Consider the following 15,277-nt stretch of genomic DNA (forward strand, 5'->3'; position numbering starts at 1 on the left):
GCTGACTTGAGTTCATGTTCTCCATAGATCTGCGGTCAACATGAGAATCCCTTTCCCATGAAATGGTGTAATAATTCCCTTTGAAATGTATTCTCTTAAATGCCATTGTGGGGAAATTTATTAAAAATTTATAGTGTATATTAAATCAATAAGATGAAGATTTTTTTTCATGGCTATTCTTTAGGCAGACCTCAACATGACATTCAAATCCTGTGCTAGATGGATGTGAATGTAATGGTTTTGTAAGTAGCTTCCTTCTTGACGGGTCACAAGGCAGTGTCCATGCACACCCCAAGTCAGGAGACACGCAGTCAGAGGTAGATTTAGTAACAGGACAGGAGAATGCATGCCGACATGCAGATAACCTACTGCAAGGCCTTCCATTTCAAAGCATGATATAACCCCACATATTTAGGAAGATGACCAGCTCTGCGATTTTGTGATGCCTTCAGTATCTTTTGTATTTTATACAAATTTGCATTATATTTCATGAATTCCATGGAGAGTATCCAAGGATGATATCTCTTCCTGAAGAATACCTGGGCATCATTGAATTGTCAGCTTCAGAGACTGGCCTCTCTGACTCTCTCTTTCTGGGATTTGCAGTCAGAGAAGGTGGAGAGGTAAACTGCTAAAATTACATGAACATATATGGGCCTCTTTTCCTCCCTACCCCACCAAAAAAAAAAAAAAAAAAGCCATCTTTCTCTGAACACATCAAGTTATCACCACTTTTGATGTGAAGGGATCTGAACCCCTTCTGTGTATATCCACACTCCTGGCATGACGTAATTGGAATTACCTCTTCATCTCCCATTTGACTAGCAGTTCTGTTTCTTGATCTACATTTGGCCAATTAAAATAAACACAGTGTTTGGTGTGAATTAAAAATTACAAGACCCTTCATCATGCCATTACTGAGACTTTAACAGAAAAACGCTGACATTTCAATAAAGAATCATACCATGTTGTAGGAATCACAACTTCATATATGGCTTTTGTTCCTGCAGCCAAGCATGGTGTTACTCCTCTTGGTATCAACACCACTCCTTTTGCTTGGGCCTTTGTTTAAAGAGGAGGAATGTGACACATTTTTATTTTAATCATACTTGGTTTCTGGGAAATTCAGCTATTCTTTTCTCCTCTTTATCAAAGTGATGATGTAAACATTATCAGACTCACTGATTGGATAGTTGGCCAAACCTGTAAATCAAGCTAAAGTCACAGCCCCGTGATCTTCAAAGAGAAACAGTCTAGATGAAGAGAAAGGTGTTCTGTTGGTAAAACACTGCCATGTAATTGGAGGCAAAATTAGATCACAGTGGAGGCTCCTAACAGACATGAAGATTAATCTTGTGTCTGTGACTCACTTGAGTTCTTCTTAATACCAACCTATGTTAAGAAAGTCTTAACATCACTTGAAATCTCAAAGCACAGAGCTTTGGTTCATCTTTCCAACAATGTTTCATTTTTCTAGGTTAGATGTGAAGACTTTTAGGAATGAATGTGGGATGTGACAGGGTCCTTATCTTTCCTGGGTGATGTTCTCAAGGTGTTCTCAACCTCTTTGTCTCACTGAGACTCCCAACAACAGTATGGATGTCTAAGCAGGCAGTTTACCTGTGAGACAGCAGAGAATACCGTGAGTCCGGGAAATTCAGTGACTTCCTTGGGGCCACTTGGCTGGTGAAGTGCAGAATTTGAAGTTGGATCAATTAGATCTGCTAATTCTCCTTCTCTAAGTGGCGCATAGTACAAATATTTTAAAAAATAGATTCTATTTGTCGCTGTGTATGAATAGAAGAAAAGATGATTCCATCGTTGCTTTTGTATATCGAAGGAGGAACTTTCTAAACTGTATGCCTAACGATGTCTCACACAGTCTTGATTGATTACAAATCTATCCTGTGGTCCTGGGATCCAGGTTATAATTTTGTATTATTTAAATATTTTATATAAGAACAATATCCAAAATGGCCATCCTTTTTTTATATTTAGATATTTTTGTATTTAGATATTTGCAAGTTTTTATATTTAGTTTTTTGTTTTTTTTGTAAATTTTACAATTCTGGACACTTGCAGAAACTGTCATTGTTCACCTAAGCTGAAAATATTTTAAGAAGGAGTTTGAAATGCAGTTCCACAGACCTCATTCTTCTCCCCCAATAATATTTTCAGTAGACATTTCCAGTCTTTCAGAAGACAGTTCGGTTAAAACATCAGTTATTTTTGTTTATGACTTCTGTTTAGGTACAAGCTGAGTATTTTATTCTTACCTGCATGACAAGAATCTAGTAGAAATGGAGGATGAGGCTTATTTAAGGTAAAAAGCTTTAGTTTAAAAACATGTTGATGACTGGCATATGTGTGTAACATTGATATTGGCCAGCTATAAAATAATTTAAAGAGGCTGTATTATTTTATGCCTTTATGGCTGGATTCTATTACCATGCTGGTGTTCGATCTCTACCCGACAGACAATCACCAGAGAAAGGAAATTTGATTCTGAGGCCCTCTAAACAGGGCCACTCCCTGCTTGCACAGTTGCCCCATGTCTGGAAGGATTTGAGCAAAGCCCAGGAGCAGATGCCCCAGCCGTGAGGTCATGAGGAAGCCTCTGACCGGAGGGAGAGATAAAGTTGCAGGGCGTGTGGCAAAGGATTAGGAGAAACCTTGGAATTTGGACTGAGTAATTTGACTTCAGCAGACTTAACCTGAGGCAGCAGTGGGAGAATCAATTTGCCTTAAATAAAGTGTTTGAAGAATGCAGAGTGGATATGGTAGAAAAGGTACAAACCACAGCGCCTTCTGGAATGGGATCAAGAAACTCCATAAGGTGGGGAAACGGGGGCTGTTAAAAAACGTAAAGGCATAAAATAGAATCATGCAATGATAGGCAAATTAAACCAAGTCACCACTCCTGAACCCGATCAGCCTATGTAAATGGCTTTGTGCTAATAGGGGTTTCAGAGAAGGCTAAACTCCCAAACCTTTGCCTGACACCACCCTGGTGCTTAAGACCACGTTGGTGATGAGTCTGGAGTCCACGCGTGGCTCATAACACACGGTCTATAATGTGCTACCTAAGTACAGAAACACACGTGTTCTGGGTGACTTGACGTTTTAATAAACATGTGATTCCCACGCATGGGAATGTTCAGGCCTGGAACTGACCCACAGGGACGCGTCCTCACAGCCTGGGGGAGCCACGGGGATTTGGCTCTGATTCTCATCTTCCCCTTCTTCATCCCTTCCCCTCCCACTCCTCCATGCTGTGGTGGTCACAGCTCTTGCTGGGCAGTGAGGCTGACTTCAGCTGACCGTTGACCAGCACGGCTGGCTCAAGGCTTTGGCTCTGGTTACAAATAAACTGGCTGTGAAGTTCTTCCATTTTCCTGTGTGCTCGTCTGTCTCCATGTGTGTGTTTATAGCTGGTTCCCACAGGGCTGCTTATCGACCCCGGCTTCTTCCAGTCTCACAACTGAAGTGCAGCTGCGGACCCTGATGGGGACAATATGGAGCCTTTGGGTGGCATCCTGGCAGTTTGGTGGTAGGAGGTACTGATGTGGATATTTCTCAGTGGGATTTCTTGTGAAACTAGAATCTTTTGGAGGGTAGCGAGTTCTTTCTGGGATGGGGTCCCAGCCACGTGAGACAGGCTCACGGTTTCAAGCCATCCTGCAGATCGGCTCCAGGGTCATGCCTTCACCCCAGACCTGCCTCCAGATAAGATTTCCCTGGGCCTCTGGTGTCCAAGAATCTGTTAAAAATCAGACTAAAACCGTTAGGTGTCATGACCACACCTCCGGTACCACCAGGGCCCTGGGCGATTGATTTAAGAACACTTCAAACTCACTGCTGCCTTCTTAAAAAATAGGAAGAGATAGTAATAGGGAGGGGAGAAAGGGGAGTTTGTCAGCAATCACATGTCGTAAGAGGATATTTTATTTTAAAAATATGTTGCAGCTGGCCATGGTGTGAGTTGACTGCTGGGGGAGTGAGGCTTTCTGTTAGAGAAAACTCTATCCGTTCCTTAGGAAACGTGATGATGGGTTTGCTAATTTCCAAGTGATGTGAGGCCCCTCCGCACTTCACTCCTCCCAACACACACACACACACACACACACACACACACACACACACACACACACAGAAACTCACTTGGTGGCCCCCATGGACGAGGTTGCAGTAAAAAAGAGAGAAATTTGTCACAGAAGAGATGGCAAGAAGACAGTGGGCTGGAAAGTGGGCCAGCCCTGAGAAGGAGAAGCACCCGCACAATTGGAAACATTCTCGGGCGGCAGAGGGAAGGGGCCTGGAAGCATTCTTCCGGGGTGAAGGGGAAGGGGACTGGAAGCATTCTTCCGGGGTGAAGGGGAAGGAGCTGGCTTACTCAGGTGATGTAGCTACGTGACACTCTCATCTCCCTTTCATGGATCAAGAAACAAACTCAGGCTCAGAAAGGCAAACGACCTCCCTGGGGACACAGGGCAGTGATTGGTGGCACAGGAATTCAAGCCCGAGTCTGGGTGCCTGTCCACACAGAGGCAGGCGTCAGGGCCACAGGAGCTGCCGTATGGACACATGTTCACTTATGCTAACTCGCCTTCAGGACTCATCTTTGCTGTTATTTGCTTACGACCGAGCTGCTTCTATAATTATGACAGGATTCCCTGCCTTAGGAAAGGTGAGTCTGAGAGAGGGGAGAATCTGGAGTTATGCTGGCTCAACGAACACTCTTCATCTGATTCTTGAATTCCTTGCTCTTCATTCCTGACCAGGCTTATCTTCTGTTGGGAAATTCCAGCAACCGGGACCTTGTTTCAGAGCTACTGGACTGTACCATCTGGTGGCGATCCCTGCGAGAGGAGTCGGGAGAAGCACTGGTTGGAGGGTTGGGCAGGGGAACTCCACACCCCACCTTCAACCCCCAAAAGAAACCTCTGTGTGTGTGTTCCTGTATGTACGCATGTGTGTGTGTTCCTGTATGTACGCATGTGTGTGTGTTCCTGTATGTATGTGTGTGTGTCTGTGGTCTCCGAGCGTGTCTGTGTGCTTCTGTGTCTCCATGTGTGTATTTAGGTGTGCATGACCCTGTGCGTGTCTGTGTGCACTTGCGCCTGTGCCTGTGTTCATGCACGCTTCTGGGGGGATGTATGTGCTCATGTGCATGTGTGTATGCGTGTCTGTGTGTGCATGTGTGTCTGTATACATGTGCATGGTCATATGTGTATCTGTGTATATTTGTGCCTGTATGTGTAGGTGTGTGCCTGTTGAGACTCTGTGGGTGCACCTGTGTCTGTGTGTGTGTGTGTGACTGTGTGGGTCACTGTGTGTGTGCACGGGGTGAGGGAGGAGGTAGAAGAAGGAGGCATTTTCCCTAGAAACATGCAAACATCCCACCACGGGGCACGAGTTCTCTGAGTTCTTGGAATGATTCTGACGTCCATTGTAGCAGATAAGTGAAGCTGTCCTCATCCGGAAATACACAGAGAGGGATTGCTTTGACATAAAGCTACACCACTTTGTGTATAATGTAATGAATGAATTCATAAACATTAACAAAAACCTGTTTTAAAGGAACTTATAAAACAATGACTAGGCAAAGATCTGTAGAATGCTGTTCATGCTGGAACTCAATGTTAAAATAACAGACATCGCTTAAGAAACTTGGTATGTAAGGAAACTTCTCACCACCCACCCCCTCTTTTTAAAAAAATTACTAGTGAGTCTTTTGACCTTTCATTTAGTCACATGAAGTTTTTATGGGCAATTCTTTGCTTCCCTTTAAACTACAATCAGAATTGAAACTGAAATGAAGAAAAACTCAAGGACATCAGTATTTGCCTTTTAAGCTGTGAAAAAAAAAATAAAACTGTGAAGACTGTTGTCAAAAAACACAATGGTGTTATGATGAAGAAAAGATTATATATGCAAAACCAGACATCAAATCTTAGTTTAGTTTCTATTAATATAAAATACAAAAAATAAATATATAGAGATTTTTAAAGGGGGATTGGCATTTTCATATTCACACTGTAGGCCTAAGGAACATGAATGTATTTTGAAAGAATGTCAGAATGACTTAGATATGAAGGAGACACCCACCTCTATATATTCCTAGCCCCTAAGTACCATATTTAGAAAGTAGTTAAATTCTACTGCATTTAGCTGGGAACTTCAATAGAAAAGACACATACAAACAAAACCATATTCTCTTCTCAAAAAACAAAACAAGTACAAGAGCTTCCCATGAGGGTGTCTTTCAGTGCCTGAACTTGGTGTTTGATAGGACCAGGCACATGTGGAAGCTTCTGGAAGGCCTGTCCTGTTGCAGTCACTCCCTCTGCACTTCCTGGGCACTGTCTGGGGTCTCTGTGCCTGTGTCCCTGTGGACTGAGAGCTGGGCTGAGGAGACTGTTTCCTGACAATGCTTAGGATGCCTCAGTCTCCAGGGGACGCTCTTCCTGAGCTTGTAGCTCAAAGATTCTCTTGCTACCTGGCACTTGAGCATGGGGGGACCAACTTTGCTTCCACCCTCCCAGGCAGGGTGCCTGACCTTCCTTTGTGCCACCACAGAACTCCACGTTCAGCCCTAATTTGGACGTGAAAACTAGAATCAGCCGCCCCAGGCTGAGGGCCTTGTGATTTATCTCTGGGTTCCCAGTGCCTAAAGCAGGACCAGGCGCAAAAGGGGCTCAAGTTGGTGTTTTTAAAGTGGTGTGAAAGAGCCCATGAATTCATGCTTGTCCTATGAACCAAGTCCAGGAGTTTGGTGCTGGAGTTACGTGGCCCAGTGGGCCATGTTTTCCTGTGCCTTGGGGGCTGAGTATCAAAGGCCTTGCACTTCTGGGGAGAATATCCTTCTAAGGCCATTCTCAAAGTTGAGTGCCCTCTGCAGGGGGTGTGGTAGGGGAGGCAGGGGTGGAGAAAATGAACCGGGGACCACTCCCTAGCTCATCCCTCTCTTAGAAACTCAAAATGTCCCTGGCATATTTTAGGACTCTAAGAACTCACAAAAGTCTGCTAAACATTATTTTAGTTAGTGTTCCCCATGTTAATTGACCATATGCAGAACTGTTTAAAAAATAACACCTCCTGGCTGGGCACGGTGACTCACACCTGCTGGCTCCCAGCACTTTGGGAGGCCAAGGCTGGCAGATCACCTGAGTTCAGGAGTTCCTGACCAGCCTGGCCAACGTGGCAAGACCCCATCTCTACTAAAAACACAAAACTTAGCCAGGCATGGTGGGACACGCCTGTAGTCCCAGCTACTCGGGAGGCTGAGGCAGGAGAATTGCTTGAACCTGAGAGGTGGAGATTGCAGTGAGCCGATATCATGCCACTGCACTCCAACCTGGGCGACAGAGCAAGACTCTGCCTCCAAAAAAAAAAAAATAAAAATAAAAATAAAAATAAAAATAAAACACCTCTTATTCGCTGGAAGCAGCTCCCATGGAAGAGTAGGAAGTGATGTCATGATCTCACCTAAGAGGACATTGAATTTGGACCTGGTTTGCATCCCGCCTCTGAGGCTCCCCACACCTCCTGACCATTGGCATGTACTGTACCTTCTCAGCAACATGTGGATAATATTAGGAGGTAGAAACAACACATGAGAATTCTAGTACAATGCCTAGAACACAGTAATCATGTCATGTGCTACATACCAGCAGGGAACAGAGCTGCAGAAAATGCTAAAACTGATTTGATAAAAGAGGCTTTTTTTTTTTTTTTTAAACCAGTTGTATGAAGGCATTCAGACTGGCTGTCTGCACCTCTAAATACCTGTCATCTAGATTAGGATTCTAATATCATCTACTTAAAAAATATTAATATGCCCATCGTTTGCTTTTCTATTATTGACTCAAGCATCAGAGCCAATTAACAAAGGGTTCCAGACAACAGGCCCCAGCACGCTCAGAAAGTAAACAATACATTCTTCTGAAATGCCATACTTTGCACTGAGCTCACAAGAGTCCTGCAGTGAAATTTTAAAGACTCTGATAACAGTTTGTGAGACAAACACAGACAGGGCGGAGCATGCAAATCAGGACATCCATTTATTTCCATCAGGGAGATTAGATTTTAATCTGTTTTCAAAATGATGCAGAAATGTTTGAACTTCTACACAGAAGTAACCCCTTCCCCAGAAAAGGAGAGGGTTTTCTGCAAAATGCCACCAAAAATTATAAGCAATTCCTATTTCAAATAGTATCTGTAGAGATTTGATTTGCATTCTAAATAGGGATTTGCAGATTAGCTATTTATAGCATTCCATATACAGAATGCCAACTGATTTTAATACCACTCCTGGGCTTTTGTAATAGGAGATGAAAGGGGAAAAAACAACATTCTGAAATGTACAGCTTTATTTTTTCCCATTTATTTAATATTTGCAAAGATCAGCTGTGTATTGCAAAAGTGATTATTTTGTTTGAGATTAGCTTTCTTTCAGAAGTTAAATCAATTTTACTTCTGTTGTATTCAACTGCCATGATTTAGCTGGAACACGGAAACACAGAAAATGAAGGAAGGGAACATGCCTTCATTTGGCATCAGGCTTGGACAGTAGAGAGAGAATTTCCCATTTTCTATTGAAAGAACATCTGCAACAACATTTTCTAAACAGCATTGAGCATTACATTAACACGATATCTTCGATGTATTGTTTCTACTTGGAGAAATTACACAGGCTACAAAAGAGTCGCTTCTCCGGATGAATGACTTAATAAGGACACAGGCAATCATATCATTGTGATGACTTTTAGAATCTGTAATTTGCACCCCTCTTGTTGGTGCCCTAATGATACTGCCATGAACTTATGTAAGAGCATGAAGAATTCTGGATGTTAAAAATTAAGTCTCATATTTGTTCTTATATCTAATTTAACCTGAATTAAATGTATGCTTTGGGAGAAATTGTAGTTGCAGCAGTTTTAGGTTGCTTGGGTGCATCTGAAAAGTCACGACATACCATAGAAATAAAACAGCTTCGTTTTGTTTAGTAAGCATTTACTAAATGTCTGCTCAGCAAAGGTGTGAGGCAATGGAAGTATGAGAATGAATTTGTAATTACAGTAAAATGACAAGACAGCCAATTTCCTCAAAAATTAAGGAACGGCCGGGGGTGGTGGCTCATGCCTCTAATCCTAACACTTAAAAGGCTGAGGTGGACGGACCGCTTGAGTCCAGGAGTTCAAGAGCAGCCCGAGCAATATGTGAATCCCTGTCTCTACAAAAAACTAGCTGGACAAGATGGTGTATACCTGCAGTCTCAGCTACTCAGGAGGCTGAGGTAGGAGCGTTTGAGCCCAGGAAACAGAGTTTGCAGTGAGCTGAGATCACGCCACCGCACTCCAGCCTGGGCAACAGAGTGAGACCCTATCTCAAAAACAACAAAAATGAACAGAAACAGAAAAGAGAAAGAAAGGAGTTTCATATATAACAGTTTGGTGATAGTGTCTCCATTTTCATAACTTTTATGTGAACTAATCATTTTCCATACAATTACTCTGTGAAGAAGTTTATGTACAATAACTCCCATTTTACGAATGAAGAGACAGAGATTTAAATTTGGAAGTGTCCTGTGGTTAGTCACTTTCTTCAGGATGAAGACCACAGCCACGTATCCTGTCTTTTTGTTCAATGCTTTAACTTTATTCAGTGGTAATAGCTTATGAAATGAAAGAGATGAAAATATCATATCATTCATCAAGTGGATGAGGATGATGTTTAAGGAAACTTTCTGTCAGTATTTTTATTCTCTAAACACTGGCTAATATTGCAGAGCCTGGAGGCAAGTTTATGTCTTTCTTTTAAAGATGCTTATCAAAGTATAAAGCATTATTTGAAATCAGTTGAAAGGAGATTTTTTTCTGAAGACAAGTGTCTGGCTAGGCTTGAAAAAGAGAGAAGACATTTTCTGAGAATCCCACTGGGAAAGACAGAATCTTTATAGAGGCAGAAAAATAAAGGTCTGTAGACAACCAGAGCTGACATGAATGGAACAGTTTAGAAAAGACACACAACATCCCGACGGGAGGCCGTGTTCCTGGAGAGCTAGGCTATCACACAGCTGGCAGGTGGAAAATAAACCCTTAGACATCTCATGCCTGTATCAGGGAGTCTGTCGGGGAGGGTGGTGCCCTAAGATGTCATGGGCACAGGTGCTGTCAAATATTTTGAAGTAACTGGGTGTGGTGGCTCACACCTGTAATCCCAGCACTTTGGGAGGCTGAGGTGGAAGGATTGCTTGAGCCTAGGAGTTTGAGACCAGCCTGGGCAACACAGTGTGACCTTGTCTCTACAAAAAAATTTTAAAGTTAGCCAGGCATCATGGCATCCACGCCTAGTCCCAGCCACTTGGGAGGCTGAGGCGGAGGATCACTTGAGCCATGGAGGTTGAGGTTGCAGTGAGCTGTGATTGCACCACTGAACTCCAGCCATGGCAACACAGCAAGACCATGTCTCAGAAACAAAAAAAAAGAAAAAGAAAAAAGAAAAAAAGAAAAACCAACCAAACAAAAAAAAAAAAGATATTCCGGAGTTTACCTAAAGTGCTCCCAAGGCTCACTGGCTCAGACCAACACCAGTTCGGAAGGCCTCCTGCTCATCCTGAACCACTCCAGTAATCCCTCATTCTGAGGGTGGGATTACAAGCATTCTTCTGAGCAGCTGTTATGCCCCAAGGATGCTGCCAGGGCTTGTCCTGTAGCCTCTGAATGGGAGTAACAGTGACACTCCAAGACCCGGAGAGAGGCCGCCCTGGTGTGCTTCCACTTGCTCACTCACGTGTGGTGCAGTCTGGGGCACATTATTTATTTAAGCCATGTGAACTCCAGCTGCCAACCTAAAATGAGGATGATGCTACTATCTACTTCATGGACTATTCTGAGGACAAAAGGAGCTAACCCACGTACAATGCACGGCTCTCCACCCAGGACTAAGAAGGGTTCACTGTAGTGGCTTGTGTTTTTGATGCTGTATCAGTAAGTCATCAGTTTAGTGAAACGAGGTAAGTATTACATCACCCTCAGTCCAGGGAAAACTAAGTGTCTGATCCAAGGATGTATGTCTGCAGGAGGGTAGCAGGGGAGAATGGGGCCGGCTGAGTCCCTAGTAGTTTCTGAGATCCAAAGATGGTTTCTAGAGTAGCTCTTGAGGACAACCAGCCGTCATACCATAGGTACTCATAGGAAAGGCTTTGAGAAGGATTAAATGCATCTGTGTTTGAATTCTGTGTATCCCTCCTCCTCAGCAACACCTGATCCCTCTGTCTGAGATACGTGGATGAGATTCCTGAGAAGGAAGCTGGGCGGTTGTTTCTTGGTTTGGAGCAGAGGAAGTGGTGCTGAGATGCTGGCATTGGATCTCACCCTTCCTCTGTATGACTGTCCTTCGTATGATAGGACCACACTTGTCACTGTCATATCCCAGGGCCAGTCTCCACCTCATCCAGAGGCAGTTAATAAATGCTCCTTTAATAGATGTCAAACAAGTTTTCATTATGTGTAAGAACCATTTCTAAAATCAGGTCTTATTGTCTCTTGACTGTGGTCAAAAACTGTTTAAAATTATAGATAGATATTCACAAAACATTGAAATCCCTATTGTGAAATTATCATCAGCTCTATTTTATATTAGGTTGCCAATTTCTGCAGACCAGATTATTATCTTGTGTATGGAAGCCACTGGGTTTATTCATCTTTGTTTCAATAAATGTGCATATCACACAGTTCTTTTTCATTTGCACCCTCAGAAAACATTCTTGCTATTGGATTAAATTTAAAATTAAAAAGATTAAGTAAAAATTTAAAAATTACTAAAAAATATCATGATTTATAGTCTTTGAAGAAAGTGAAGAAGGTCAAAAGTTTAAGAGACCTCACTCAGTGAAGTTGTACAGAATCACAAAACAATTAGTATATTTAGTTAACAGTTTTCAGCAATATGTACTAAATTGGTTGAATTAATGATGTCATTTAGTATTAAACACATTTTAACTTTTTTATTCTAATTAATAAAACTTTGAGCTGAATCTATCTTAAATATCTGTTATATTGAATTGAAGATTGCCCATGATATGGGCATAAAGTGTCTTACCTATATTCCTCTTATAAATGTTTTATATACTTAAGAAAATTATATTCTATACACATATAATTGAATCTTTGTTAGTTATTCTAACATCAGTTATACATCTGTAAAACTGATTTTTTAACTTGTTCAAATTAATAATTTCCAACTGTTAATAGCTATATAAATAGACTGACCTATTGAGTAATAGTAAACCACTTGTTTAAGTTTTTCCTCTATGAGGGATTTGAAAACTACACCAGCTTTACTGTGACTTCCTTCTCAGAAAAACAACATTTAAATAAACAATTCCCTCCTCCTTCCTCCAGTACATAAAATATATACAGGTTTTTAAAAAAATCAAACTACTTTCTGAATTTTCAAGTCATTTTTTGAGATTGTTTAGTTGTTGAATTATGATTTTTAATTAAAAACAAACTAGTCACTTAATTAGTTAGCTGCTTGTCAAAGGCAGGCAGAAGTTCCATCGACCGTTTCCAGCAGGAGTCTATTTTATAGCCAACGACAATCAGCAAAAGCAAGTTTACAAATTATAGGCTGAGGACAATGGGGCAGAGATAAGCTACTCTATTAAAAGCAGGAAAATACAGGCCCCACTCTGCTTGCTTCGCGGGACTTCCCCATGGAAGTTCCTGCTTTGCAACTTAGTATTCCCCTCGAAGCATGGATGCTGTTGCTAACAACACAGCAGTGGCTGGACTTGCTACTGATGCTCTCTTAGGGCATCCTGCTTGGTCCAGTGTATATGGCAGACCCCATATATCTTTAAAAGTTATGGGACTCATAGGTGTTTAAATCTGTGCCACAGAATTCCAACATGCCAGCTACCCTCTCATCAATACAAGTCCACAACAGCATGGCACCGCCTTTTTTCTCCCCAATTTGTATAGATTATAGTGTGGCCTCAGTTTTTTTCTTGTATTCCTGCTATACCTAAATACTTTCTGGAAAACTCATACTTAATTTTAAAGGTACTTATGTTCATATGCATTTCTATCTCTAGCTCTCTTATACTGTAAAGCATTCATATCTAGAGCTAGAGTAAATGTGAAACTGTCTGATATTTTTCACTTCGTTTTAAAACTGCATGGGTGGGAATGTCTTCAATCTCAGCTTCATGGAAAATAGCATTTCTACATTTCCTGGATTTGATCCAACTGTGTTAAATTGAAAATTGGAGCCACACATCTTGTCAAGTCCACCAGGGCTCACAATTGGGACTAGTGGTTTACAATTACCCAGGGGAAAATCCCACTCTAAAAGAACTCAGTCTCACCCTGACCAAATAAGGCATTCATAATGCAACACTTCTATAATACTTATATTCACACTGAAATAAAGCTTTCATTTGAGAGCCATCCTACATACACACTCATATGTTATTTGTTAATATTATTTGTATTTTTAACTGTCAAGCTAAGTAATTTAGTGCTCTTTTCTTCCCCCAGCAAAATAATACACTCACAAGACACACACATATGCACAAATCTCACATGTAATTGAACATTTCTCTACCTTTTTTGACAATTTGCCAACTGTGTTTCAGCCACATGGAGATAATGGAAGCACTAAGTTGCCAACCCAACTATTTCTAGTATTTGTTGAGGGCGACACTTCCTCGGAGCTGGGAAAGACTCTCAAGTCAAGGGCTTGGTTCGCATCCCCGCTTCACCAGTTCATACTTCAGTTCCCTGTGCCTCAGTTTACTTATGCAAGATATGGCACCTACCTCCTGTATTTCTTGTAAGGATAGAATCAGTTAATATATTGGAAACAATTAGAACAATATCTGGCATATAGTAATTACTGTATTTGTATTGGTTTTTCATCTCCCCAAAATAAAAAAAATTAACAAAAACTTCTAGATTTCTCGTAAAGATAGAATCAGTTAATATACTCAAAACAATTAGAACGATGTCTGGCATATAGCAATTGCTGTATTTGTATTGATTTTTCATCCCCCCCGATTAAAAAAAACAACTCACCATCTCACAATTATTCAGAATGGTTTAAAAATTAAATTTAAATCACATCCTTTGAAAATGTTTATGTAACATATCTGTTTCACGTGCATGTGACTGATGATGTCTTTCTGACATCTGCACGTGGTTTCAATCATTCTTATTAGTTTAATAGTGCTCTGCAGTAATTTCTTGACACTTCTCAAACCTGAGTGATTCTCTGGGAATTCTCGTCTAGCTTCTAACTCCTAGACAGCAGAACCATACAAATAATTTGGGGAGCCCCCAAAGCTATTTATTCTCTTGGTTTAAGCTGGGCTAAAGAAACTCAGGGTCCAGTTCTGAGATAACATGATTTTCTAGAGTGATTAATTTGTCCACTTGGGTCAGAGCCATTTCTGCATTTCACCCCACTTTAAACATTATTTCTTCTAAATGCAATGCATCACAAATCCTCCAAGCTGCCTATTAGGTGGCTCAGAGAAGTGAGAGGGCAGATAATGCCCATTAGATGAAGTATAATGGTGACATTAGTCCAATAAGAATACATCGTGCTTTTGGTGTATTCATAATGCTTAAATGGCATTATTATAATTTTGTCAGCATTTACCCTAATGGACTGAGAGAATTAAAGTGCTGCAAATATGTACATTTTGTATAACTATTTTGTGCCTTTCAGTGTATTTCTTCATTCAGCATGGATGTGCAGGCTGAGCCTGGCCTGGCCACTGGACTTACAAACAAAGCAGGATTAGTCCAGGAGAGATAAAATATGAAGAGTCGGTGCAACATAACACGAGGGGGGCTGGAATAGAAACGCTGTCCTGGGGCTGTGGGCTGCAGGAGCTGACAGTGTGTTACTGGGGTTGGATTTGCTGGGGTGTGGGGAGAGTGGGGGTAGCCGAGGCTGCCGAAGGTGGAATGCACAGCTGTCCTGAGGGAGGCTGAAGAGGTTTGGCACCCTCAGGGCTCTGTGTGTTTAATTGATAGGCTCAAACCCAAGACCAGCCTCAGGAAGACAGCCCACACTAAGACTAGAGAGGCAGGACGTGGCTGACCAAGGGTCGTGAAGGACTGGGTTAGATCTTGAGGACGGGCAGCGTTTGCAGGATTATACACAAAGATGCAGTGTAACCCGACTTGTGTTTTAGAAAAGTGCAACAAAGATGAAAATAGCTGAAACGCTGCAGCAATAGCAGCTTAATGGGTGTTAAGGA

At 41.7% G+C, this 15,277-nt stretch overlaps 1 long non-coding RNA gene across 1 annotated transcript; it reads left to right on the top strand.

Moving 5' to 3' along the window:
• The first annotated feature begins 10,729 nt into the window (after positions 1–10,729).
• On the top strand, positions 10,730–11,490 carry LOC129491754 (uncharacterized). The gene is made up of 2 exons (XR_008660607.1): positions 10,730–11,017; positions 11,261–11,490. It is a non-coding gene; the product is annotated as an uncharacterized lncRNA (long non-coding RNA).
• Positions 11,491–15,277: the final 3,787 nt, after the last annotated feature.

The sequence above is a fragment of the Symphalangus syndactylus genome, chromosome 10 (genome assembly GCF_028878055.3).
Source record: "Symphalangus syndactylus isolate Jambi chromosome 10, NHGRI_mSymSyn1-v2.1_pri, whole genome shotgun sequence".
NCBI classification, from domain to species: domain Eukaryota; kingdom Metazoa; phylum Chordata; class Mammalia; order Primates; family Hylobatidae; genus Symphalangus; species Symphalangus syndactylus.